Source organism: Mya arenaria, chromosome 10, assembly GCF_026914265.1.
Source record: "Mya arenaria isolate MELC-2E11 chromosome 10, ASM2691426v1".
Lineage (NCBI taxonomy): Eukaryota > Metazoa > Mollusca > Bivalvia > Myida > Myidae > Mya > Mya arenaria.
In genome coordinates, this window is record NC_069131.1 from 41796337 (window position 1) to 41809515 (window position 13179).

At 40.0% G+C, this 13179-nt stretch overlaps 1 pseudogene; it reads left to right on the top strand.

Annotated features, from left to right (window-relative positions):
• Positions 1-269: 269 nt before the first annotated feature.
• Positions 270-12860, top strand: LOC128206372 (copine family protein 1-like; annotated as a pseudogene).
• Positions 12861-13179: the final 319 nt, after the last annotated feature.

Genomic DNA, 13179 nt, shown 5'->3' on the forward strand with positions numbered 1-13179 from the left:
TTTCCATATTAAATGCATGATTAAGTAAGTAGTTTTATTAATCAAAATTTATGTTTGTTATACATGTGTATGTATTGTTTTGAATAAAAGTGTCACTTTAAAGTGTTCAGTTTAAACCTGCTCACCACTTCTTTAGTCGTTAATATGAACAAATAAATGATCCGAAGCGAGAACGGGCCTTTAAATGATGTATTGTAATATTTCGCATTCGACATTTTATTTATCTTTTAAAAGGAAGTACTTCGGCGGTATGGTTGCTCAAATCAGTATCTAATTTCGGATAGTAAAAACTTCTTCGTCTTAAGTTTAACCTCTGATAATCAGAGTACTTCGGTTTACTTCAATAAGGTAGGGAATGTCAACATCTGAGTGAGTTTAAAATCAAACATGGCGGATGATATTCATAGGTAAGTCTTTTAGACACCTTATGGTATGCGCTTTATAAAATTATCTCACTTGAAGCTATGGCAATTATATTCATGAGCCAGCTACGCTGTAACCCTTTAAAATAGAGAATAGGATAACAGAAAGAGTCTAAGTCAGCAATTTAATTTAAAACATTATCATGGTATGATGAGTGAGTGAGTGAGTGAGTGAGTGAGTGAGTGAGTGAGTGAGTGAGTGAGTGAGTGAGTGAGTGAGTGAGTGAGTGAGTGAGTGAGTGAGTGAGTGAGTGAGTGAGTGAGTGAGTGAGTGAGTGAGTGAGTGAGTGAGTGAGTGAGTGAGTGAGTGAGTGAGTGAGTGAGTGAGTGAGTGAGTGAGTGAGTGAGTGAGTGAGTGAGTGAGTGAGTGAGTGAGTGAGTGAGTGAGTGAGTGAGTGAGTGAGTGAGTGAGTGAGTGAGTGAGTGAGTGAGTGAGTGAGTGAGTGAGTGAGTGAGTGAGTGAGTGAGTGAGTGAGTGAGTGAGTGAGTGAGTGAGTGAGTGAGTGAGTGAGTGAGTGAGTAAGAGAGTTAGTGAGTGAGTTGGTGAGTTGGTAAGTGAATTAGTGAGTTGGTCAGTGAGTTGGTGCATAAGCAAAGTAAATTGTAACGAAGTTAGTTGTTATTATTATTATTATTATTGTTGCATGTGCGATTCAAACTATAGGTCACAATAGTTGAAAATAGTTCGTATACATACATTACATATATGTGACTTCGCAGTATATACTAATCAATCAAAACATGATGGATACACATAAGTTCTATGTTTAATTTGGCTTCTTTGAGGTTAATAACTAGTTTATTTTCAAACAAACTAGTTAGATCTATCCTATTCAACATGTGTAGTATGTATTACACGTATGGTAGGCCTGCTCCGCCTGGTTTCGCTTTGAGGTCGTTTGTCAGGGGTGGTGAAAGTTGAATAGGGTTCTACAACCATGTTCTATCATTCATTAAAGAGATATACTCCCATTAAAGTCATTAAATGGTGGATGACAACCAGCGTCCTGTCCCTCGAGTCGTGGTTGGGCATACTTTTTAAAATATGCCTCGATCATTAAAAACAGAACAGAACAGTTTTGCTTTCTCTGATAACGTTAATACGAGATCTGACAACACGCTAAAAAACTATGTACGGTTATGCTTAATAATATTGACTTTACATTAGGGGATAAAAAAATGAGTGGCTAATCGATTGAAAAAAAATAAATATTTTAAGCAAATGCTACGTGGCATACTTCCTATAACATACCATAGCATACTGTTTTATCGGCATTAAATGTAAACAGATTCATAGCCATACAACACATACAGCTTAAAGCTGCATTCTCACAGATTTACACAAATATTTGCGTAACAACCTGTGGACCAATGATATAAGGTTGCTGACAAACCATCAGATCGTAGATTTTCATATTTCCGTTCGAAAATTAATGTTTTATGGCTTAAACCGTTACTAACGGCTAACGGTTTAAGAAAAATGCATAAAACATCAATTTTTGAGTTTAAATATAAACATTTGCGATCTGATTTTTTTGTCAGCAGTCTTATATATCCAGTTTCCATGGATTGTCACAAAAATTGGCTCGTTCCAAGACAAAAATTAAAAAAGTTGTCAAAACGTTCAATCTGTACAGTGCAGCTTTAATGACGTAAATAGCAAAGGGTTTGGTTCACGAAAGGTCAGAAATGGCCCTCTCTGTGTTATGTTAAACTCTTTCTTATTTTGGAAGAACAATCAATACCAATTAGAAATGAAATTGCATTGTGCTATGTTATAATTATTTTGGTTGCTATGGTAACAAGTCATTCAATGGGTATGTTTCCAATAATTTTGTACACTAGTAATTTACAAACTATTAAACACAGATGACGATATAGTTTATTTATCTAGCTTAACTGCAACAAAAATACCCAGTTAGATATAAGGACAGTTTGCATTTTCTTTAAATGAGGAATAAGAAAGTTACCATGGTAACGCGCCAATAAATCGTATTTTTCTTGCAATGCCTAACATATATATATGTGGTCAAACAGAGAAGTATAGACAGAAGTAAATTTGAAGTAACGGACTGAGTTATTATCTTAAAAGGATCTTGATCGTGAAAGAAAGTCATGATGTATATTTCTACGAAAAAGTGAATAGTTTTCTAGATACTGATGAAATAAGTGTTATAAACTTTTATTTCGTTGGATTTTTTTTTATAAGATTAAGGTATTTAGGATGTTATAATAATTATTTGTTTCGTGGCAGTATTATGAATTGAATAGATAAAGTGAGACGTCTGTTAACTATGGTGGCTATTTTAAGTACATCTCTGTCACTACGTTGGCCATTCTTAGTACAAGTCTGTTAACTACGGTGCCCATTTTACGTACACGTCTGTCAACTACGGTGGCCATTTTAAGTACACGTCTGTCCACTACGTTGGCCATTTTAAGTACACGTCTGTCCACTACGTTGGCCAATTTACGTACACGTCTGTCCACTACGGTGGCCATTTTAAGTACACGTCTGTCAACTACGGTGGCCATTTTAAGTACACGTCTGTCAACTACGGTGGCCATTTTAAGTACACGTCTGTCAACTACGGTGGCCATTTTAAGTACACGTCTGTCAACTACGGTGGCCATTTTAAGTACACGTCTATCAACTACGGTGGCCATTTTAAGTACACGTCTGTCCACTACGGTGGCCATTTTAAGTCCACGTCTGTCAACTACGGTGGCCATTTTAAGTACACGTCTGTCCACTACGGTGGCCATTTAAAGTACACGTCTGTCAAGTACGGTGGCCGTTTTGAGTAGACGTCTGTCCACTACGGTGGCAATTTTAAGTACACGTCTGTCAACTTCGGTGGCCATTTTAAGCACACGTCTGTCCACTACGGTAGCCATTTTAACCACACGTCTGTCAACTACGGAGTCATTTTAAGTACACGTCTGTCCACTACCGTGGCTATTTTCACCACACGTCTTTCCACTACGGAGGCCATTTTAAGTATACGTCTGTTCACGACGGAGGCCATTTAAGCACAAGTCTGTCCACTACGGTGGCCATTTTAAGCACACGTCTGTCCACTACGGTAGCCATTTTAACCACACGTCTGTCAACTACGGAGACATTTTAAGATCACGTCTGTCCACTACCGTGGCTATTTTCACCACACGTCTTTCCACTACGGAGGCCATTTTAAGTATACGTCTGTTCACGACGGAGGCCATTTAAGCACAAGTCTGTCCACTACGGTGGCCATTTTAAGCACACGTCTGTCCACTACGTTGGCCAATTTAAGCACACGTCTGTCCACTACGGTGGCCATTTTAAGCACACGTATGTCCACTACGGTGGCCATTTTCAGCACACGTCTGTCCACTACGGTAGCCATATTCAGTACACGTCTGTCAACTATGGTCGCGATTTTGAGTACACGTCTGTCAACAACGGTGGCCATTTTAAGTACACGTCTGTCAACTAAGGTGGTCATTTTAAGTACAAGTCTGTCCACTACGGTGGCGATTTTGAGTACACGTCTGTCCACTACGCTGGTCATATTAAGCACACGTCTGTCCACTGCGGTGGCCATTTTCAGCACAAGTCTGTCCACTACGGTGGCCATTTTGAGTTTACGTCTGTCCACTACGGTGGCCATTTTAAGCACACGTCTGTCAACTAAGGTGGCAATTTTAAGTACACGTCTGTCAACTATGGTGGTCATTTTAAGTCCACGTCTGTCCACTGCGGGGCCATTTTAAGCACACGTCTGTCCACTGCGGTGGCCATTTTAAGTACACGTCTGTCAACTACGGTGGCCATTTTAAGTACACGTCTGTCAACTAAGGTGGCCATTTTAGGTACACGTCTGTCAACTACGGTGCCAATTTTAAGTACACGTCTGTCAACTACGGTGGTCATTTAAAGCACACGTCTGTCAACTACGGTGACCATTTTAAGTACACGTCTGTCAACTAAGGTGGCCATTTTAAGTACACGTCTGTCAACTATGGTGGTCATTTTAAGTACACGTCTGTCCACTGCGGGGCCATTTTAAGCACACGTCTGTCCACTGCGGTGGCCATTTTAAGTACACGTCTGTCAACTACGGTGGCCATTTTAAGTACACGTCTGTCAACTAAGGTGGCCATTTTAGGTACACGTCTGTCAACTACGGTGCCAATTTTAAGTACACGTCTGTCAACTACGGTGGTCATTTAAAGCACACGTCTGTCAACTACGGTGACCATTTTAAGTACACGTCTGTCAACTAAGGTGGCCATTTTAAGTACACGTCTGTCAACTATGGTGGTCATTTTAAGTACACGTCTGTCCACTGCGGGGCCATTTTAAGCACACGTCTGTCCACTGCGGTGGCCATTTTAAGTACACGTCTGTCAACTACGGTGGCCATTTTAAGTACACGTCTGTCAACTACGGTGGCCATTTTAAGTACACGTCTGTCAACTACGGTGGCCATTTTAAGTACACGTCTGTCAACTACGGTGGCCATTTTAAGTACACGTCTGTCCACTACGGTGGCCATTTTAAGTACACGTCTGTCCACTACGGTGACCATTTTAAGTACACGTCTGTCAACTACGGTGGCCATTTTAAGTACACGTCTGTCCACTACGGTGGCCATTTTAAGTACACGTCTGTCAACTACGGAGTCATTTTAAGCACACGTCTGTCCACTACGGTGGCTATTATAACCACACGTCTGTCCACTACGGAGGCCATTTTAAGTACACGTCTGTTCACTACGGAGGCAATTTGAAGCACAAGTCTGTCCACTACGGAGGCCATTTTAAGCACAAGTCTGTCCACTACGGTGGCCACTTTAAGTACACGTCTGTCCACTACGGTGGCTATTATAACCACACGTCTGTCCACTACGGTGGCCATTTTAAGCACACGTCTGTCCACTACGGTGGCCATTTTAAGCACACGTATGTCCACTACGGTGGCCATTTTCAGTGCACGTCTGTCCACTACGGTCGCGATTTTGAGTAGACGTCTGTCAACAACGGTGGCCATTTTAAGTACACGTATGTCAACTAAGGTGGCAATTTTAAGTACAAGTCTTTCCACTACGGTGGCCATTTTGAGTACACGTATGTCCACTACGGTAGCCATTTTAAATACACGTCTGTCCACTACGGTGGCCATTTTCAGCACAAGTCTGTCCACTACGGTGGCCATTTTGAGTTCACGTCCGTCCCCTACGGTGGCCATTTTAGGCACAAGTCTGTCAACTACGGTGGCCATTTTAAGCACACGTCTGTCCACTACGGTGTCCATTTTAAGTACACGTCTGTCATCTACGGTGGCCATTTTAAGTTCACGTCTGTCCACTACGGTGCCCATTTTGAGTTCATGTCTGTCCACTACGGTGGCCATTTTAAGTACACGTCTGTCCTCTACGGTGGCCATTTTGAGTACACGTCTGTCAACTACGGTGCCAATTTTAAGTACACCTCTGTCCACTACGGTGACCATTTTAAGTACACGTCTGTCAACTACGGTGGCCATTTTGAGTTCACGTCTGTCCACTTCGTTGACCATTTTGAGTTCACGTCTGTCCACTACGGTGGCCATTTTAAGTACATCTCTGTCCTCTACGGTGGAAATCTTGAGTACACGTCTGTCAACTACGGTGGCCATTTTGAGTAGACGTCTGTCCACTACGGTGGCCATTTTAAGTACACGTCTGTCCACTACGGTGGCCATTTTAACTACACGTCTGTCAACTACGGTGGCCATTTTAAGTACACGTCTCTCCACTAAGGTGGTCATTTTAAGTACACGTCTGTCCACTACAGTGGCCATTTTGAGTACACGTCTACCAACTACGGTGGCCATTTTAAGTACACGTCTACCAACTATTGTGCCCATTTCAGCTAACGTCTACCAACTACGATTCTTATTTTAGTCCACCTCTATAACGTACGGTGCCAATTTCAGACCGCATCATCTCTTAGCTGCCCGACTGACGGGAGAGGATAAGGAGGTCACGGATGAGGGAACGTTCAGGACGATTGTTGACCGCTTCAACAGACTTGATGAAGTAACCAAGGCCATACAGTCCGTCGGGGTGGACCAGTGTGGAATCATATTTGGTATTACTTTGACTCACATACTAACATGTTACTTTGTTAGTGTTTGATGCTGGTTTCAATTGCATTCGTCATTGTAAGATATAATCTCATTTTATATGGATACAAAAGATGGAACATATGCTTGTGCGCTCAATAACAGATATGCGACAAAAGCTAGGTCCATAGGCGGCAGAGGAAAACAGACTTTCTTATCTCTTCCTTTATAGGTCCGCCTATAATCCTAAGTACTAATGTTGTTTCTTCTTCTTCTATTTTTCGAACCCGCTTGCGGTGAGGGAGACATAGTTGTAATTCCGTGTATGTGCGTACGTGCGTTAGTGCGTTCGTTATTGCTGAATTTGTCCGAGCTGTATCTTAATCATGCATTATGGATTTAACATAAAATGCCATGAAATTTTACCATGCTGTGGCGACGTGTCAAATACAAAACCAAGGTCCATACCTCAAAGGTCAAGGTAAATTTAGAAGTCGAAAGTTGAAATAGTCCTTGTGCGGGCTACATCTTTACCATGCATTATAGGACTTTTTTTCAAAAAAAACTTTCCATAAAGATTCACCATGATGTGGCGAGGTGTCCCACAAAAAACCAAGGACCTTATCTCAGAGGTCAATGTAAAGTTAGATGTCAAAGGTTGAAATGATCCTTGTCAGAGCTATATATTGGCCATGCATTACAGGATTTTTCAAAGAAAACATGCCACGAAGGTTCACCATGATAAGGCGGTGTGAGACCCAAGTCTGTACCTGAAAGGTCACAGTTAAAGGTTGTCCGGGCTGTATCTTGACCATGAATTTTAGGATTTCAAAAAAAAAAAGCCATGAAGGTTTACTATGATGAGACGGCATTTTGTGCATACGTCCCAGGTCTGTACCTCAAAGGTCAAGATTAGAGGTCAAAGGTTATGTCTTGACCATGTGTTATAGGATTTTCTAATAATTCGCCATGAAGGTTCACTATGATGAGGTGACGTGTCGTGCACATATCCCAGGGCTGTACCTCAAAGGTCAAGGTTAGAGGTCAAAGGTTGAAATGAGCCTTATCCGGACTTTTTCTCGACCATATATTATTGGATTTTTAAATAATTTGGAATGAAGGTTCACTGATGAGGTGAAGTGACGTGCACATATCCCAGGTCTGTACCTCAAAGGACAAGGTTAGAGGTCAAATGTTGAAATGAGCTTGTCCGGGCTGTTTCTTGACCATATTTTGTAGGATTTTCATAAACCTTTCCATGGAGGTTAACCGTGCTAAGGCGTAATATTGCAGGTACACGTTTTGTTAAACACCATGTGATTATGTGTTGCAATTGCATGAAAGAGCATTTTGTCTGTCAAAGATTCTTTCAACGGGCTTGACATGTCGCCATTTGTTGTCTTGTCATTGCATTACTTTTAAAACAATAATTCTATTTTGGCCACGCTATTCATTTACCTCCACCTGAAATTAACGTTGATGCGTATGAACAGTGTACAAAGCTGCATCCATAAGCTTGTTCTAAAGCAAGGATTGTTCGACGCGACCTTTTCCGCCAATATGTGTTTCCGACAATTTAAGAAAATACATTCAAAGGTGAATGTTTCGAACTACGGGTTGTTTCAAAATTCGTACGCATCACCCTTTTCTCTTTCCATACAAGCCTGATAATTGTTAAAACAGTATTGTTGTTCCCTCAGGTATCGACTATACGACGAGTAACGAGACCCAGGGTAAGAATACATTCGGTGGTAACAGTCTTCATACGGTCAAGGAGAAGACAATTAATCCGTATCAAGAGGTAAGTAATTAGGGGTGTGAAGTTTGGGGTTTCTAATGAATATTGCGAACCTTGATCCTATTCATTGCATTCAAGTTTTAGTGTAACGAAACCAGGCTAAGACAACATTCGGGGTAACTGTCTACATACAGTCAATGAGAAGACAATAAATCCGTACCAAGAGGTAAGTAATTAGGATGTTAGGTTTGGGGTTTCTAATGAAGATGGCGAACCTTGGCCTCATTCATTACAAAGTTTTAAGTGTAACGATACCCAGGGTAAGAATAAATTCAGCGGTTACTGACTACATACGGTCAAGGAGAACAACAATCTGTACCAGGATGTACGTTAGTATGGTATGTGAAGTTTGGGGATTCAAATGTAACCACCGGAACAACTTCAAATTCTCGTAAATATAGATCTACCGGAATTCAGTTTAATCCTGAATGTTTACACTATCGCTACATGTTGTTATTCGTTATAGTCTTCCTCTGTCACGCGTTAAAAAGATATATGTAAATCTAATACTTTAAAAAAAAATGCTTGATTGTATTAATGGAACATCGTTTATAAAAATACACCGTTCGCTTTCATTTCAGAAGCATAATACCAAGTTCCCACCAACGGGTCGAAAACACATTCTATTTTGAGGCGATCGATAACGGGCCGAAGACACATTATTTTTTATGGCTATCAGTACGGATCAAAGACACATTCTTTTTAGGCTATCAGTACGGATCGAAATAACATTCTATTTTTAAGGCGATCAGTACGAATCGAAGACACATTCTATTTTTCGAGGCGATCAGTACGAATCGAAGACCATTCTATTTTTCGAGGCGATCAGTTCGGATCGAAGACCATTCTATTTTTAAGGCGATCAGTACGAATCGAAGACACATTCTATTTTTCGAGGCGTCAGTACGAATCGAAGACACATTCTATTTTTAAGGCGATCAGTACGAATCGAAGATACATTCTATTTTTCGAGGCGATCAGTACGGATCGAAGACACATTCTATTTTAAGGCGATCAGTACGAATCGAAGACACATTCTATTTTTCGAGGCAATCAGTACGGACCGAAAACACATTCTATTTTGAGGTGTCTAGTACGGATCGAAGGCACATTCTATTTTTCGAGGTGATCAGTACAATCGAAAACACATTCTATCTATAGTAAGGCGATAAGTACGGATCGAAAACATATTCTATTTTTCGAGGTGATCAGTACAAATCGAAAACACATTCTATTTAAGGCGATAAGTACGGATCGAAGACACATTCTATTTTTCGAGGCAATCAGCCCATACAAAGTTGTATGGTTGCAGCCACAATCAATCCGTCATAACGTTTCAGGGACACTCCGGGAAGTGTATTTGCTTGTTCCAGTTACCAATAATGATTGACTAAGAGAATGAATAAAATACTGTTCCATGGACTAATAACAGTTGTTGCTGTATTACTTAATTTCAATTTTACATGGGGATTGCATACGATCTTTCAAGGCATTGCTGATGATTATTGCAGGTGATCTGTGTTTTGGGTGAAACTCTGGAACCGCTAGACGATGATGGCATCATCCCAGCATACGCTTCGGGGACAAGGGCACACCTGACCGGAAGTTGTTCCCCTTAAACCAGAGGTAATAGGTGGGCATGCATTGCAAATCACACATACTTTGCGGTAGACTAGCAATACGTGAATTGAAATTTTAAGAATAAAAAAACAGTTCTGCACAAAATGTCATTTGTCATTCGTGATTGGTGATTAATGACCTTTTATATTTGTTTTGAAAAAGAGTCAATTAAATTAAGACATTTGAACATTTTTCTTATATATGCTCTGTCGGTTTGACTAGAATACCAAATAAATAGCTTTCCGATCTTAACCTATATATATATACAGTCGAACCCAGTTGGTTCGAACTGGCTTGGCTCGATTACCTCATTGACTCGAACTAGCTTGGTACGATTGCCTCGTTTGCTCGAACTGGCTTGGATCGATTGCCTCATTGGCTCGAACTGGCTTGGTTCGATTGCCTCATTGGCTCGAACTGGCTTCGCTCGATTGCCGCATTGGTTCAATCTGGCTTACTCAATTTTTCCTCATTGGCTCTAACTGGCTTGGTTCGATTGCCTCGTTGCCTAGAACAAACTTGGCTCGATTGCTTCATTGGCTCGAACTGACTTGGCTCAATTGCCTTGTTGGCTCGAAGTGGCTTGGCTCGAATGCTGCGTTGGCTCGAACTGGACGTTTAGGACCTATTATTTTTATACTGAAGGTAAGTATTTCCGTTTGGCTCGAAATCCCCCGAGGCTCGAGTTATTTCACCAGTCCCCAGGCCCCTATTTCTCGAAACTTCTTAAGCTTGACAGGCTTGAGTAGCTTATTTCAATTAGCCAAAATACATATTTAAATTGTATCTTGATAAATGAAAAATAGTTTAATGTGTTTTCGTAATGATAATTCCTATGTAAAGTATGAGTATAAAAATTCCCAAAGATGATATGACGCAATTTATTGTAAACCAAAAATAGTGAGTTTAGCTAATCCTGCTATAAGAGACATAAGAAGTTTCAAGAAATCGGGAACGGGTTTGACTGTATAGGTATTGTATAACCTCTACTAATGTAAACATAACATTCCCCGTGTCAATGTTTCAACGAGGTTCGACTGTACTGGTATTGTATAACCTCTACTTATGTAAACATACCATTCCCCGTGTCAATGTTTCAACGAGGTTCGACTGTATAGGTATTGTATAACCTCTACTAATGTAAACATAACACTCCCCGTGTCTATGTTGCAGAACGACTGTGATGGATTTATGGAGGTGATGGACGTGTACAATCACGTGACTCCGGGTCTGAAGCTGGGGGGACCTACAAACCTTGCGCCTCTCATTGACGAGGCAGTACACATCGTAAAGAACACCAAAAAGGTAGAAGGTTTCCAAAGCGAACGGTTATATTATATATCAACCATTCGGAACTCCTCGGTCATTTTCCATCGATAACAACCTCGGATGTATGCTGGTTCATCAGTACGAGGGATGTCCGGAAAGTTTTGAGACTATGTCTATATCTCACAGTTTTTAATATAAATCAACAAACAATAATAGCTGTGTACATAGACTATTTACAAGTTTCCCTTTGAAAAATAGAGTTATATAATCAAATACTAAGGAGGAAATGGTTGTCAATACAACCCATGCAGCGCTTCACGGAGCACTTTGAAATTGACGTTTTCTGAAAATTATTCACAATTCACCACTCCGTCTGAATAATAAACGTCAAAACATCACGTTAAAACATATGACGACACTTCGACAGTATGACGTCATCTAACTTTAAACAAGTGTAACGGTCAACAGAAGAAGAAGAAGTTCGTAAATTTTAGAATAATAGTATTGCATTATTGTCGTGTTTTAACATGTATGTTGTATATTTGAGTTTAAAATGATTACTAATGAAGTCAATTATTGCATTAATAATTAAGATTCCCAAAAGTAAATTCATTGCGTTTCACTGCTTAATTAGAATAACTACGCGATCTACTTGCAGCGTAGTTAAAATGTAATTTCTGTCATTGTAAACCGTCCATATACATCCGAGGTTATTTTCGATGGGAAATCGCCGAGGAGTTTCGAGTGTATTATATCTTGATTAAGATTGAAGAAGCAGTTATGACGTTAGTTCTTTCTATTACAACTCAATGTTTGTTTATCGCATGTCAAGACAAGCTTGTTGGTATTTAAACATAATTGCACAATAAAAAAGTAAAGGTGATACTTGATCTGATAGGAGTCGATCTCACAACCCATATACAACTTAACTGCTCTTATCGTTTAAACTTTTCCATGTTTAGTACCACATCCTTGTGATAGCAACGACAGGGCAGCTAGCATGCCAAGCGGAAACAGTCGCCTCCATCGTCACTGCATCCAACTTCCCCCTTTCCATCATTGTCGTAGGAGTCGGGGACGGTCCATGGGACGCCATGAACGACTTTGATGACCTACTTCCGGAGAGGATATTTGATAACTTTCAGTTTGTGAACTTCCACAAAGTGAAGCAAGGCGCTCGGAACCCACAGGCGTCTGTGGCGCTCGCCGCCCTTATGGAAATTCCCGATCAATACATGTATATAAAGGACTTGAAACTCGTGGAGAAGCTCTCTTGAATTATGCTTTATTTGGAAAAAAGGATTTGAGCTACACATCGAGCTATGGATTGTTAAAGATGCACTCTACTCCCAAATCAGATTTAGTACAATTCATACAATAAATATACCAAAAAGGGTGAATAAATGTCGAAAACAACGATTCTTATGAAGGATATCGAGTTTAATTTGAAAGAAAGGTGCACAAAAGAAGGTATTTCTACCTTATGAGACGATAGTAGATCACAGTAAATCTTTAAGCACTCACCAATCATTTAATATTTTTGCGTTTTCAGCTATTAAATACATGGTCACAATCTTGTTATCAGTTATTAATATGTTCAATAAAAGTGTTATTTAGTAAGCATGTAAAGATTTATCACTCAAAATTAATGTTTGTTATATATGTGTACGTATTGATTTTGAAAAAGAGTGTCACTTTAAAAGAACAAACAACCCTCCATATCGATAAAAATGATGCGCGATTTCATTTTCACTTACGTGCATTTCTTTTCTTGTTTTAATATATGTAAATGTTTATTACTTAATGTCAACATTGTTATCTCGCGTTTTATCATACTGGGGTGCGCAAAGTGTAGAAAGTGATCGTAACCTTGAATGATGATGATGAATCATTTTTGAGTCGTAAACAAGTCGTAATCAAGCCTAGTTTCATATTACAGTATAGGGTACTTTTGAATTTTGTCAAATCTCATTTTATGT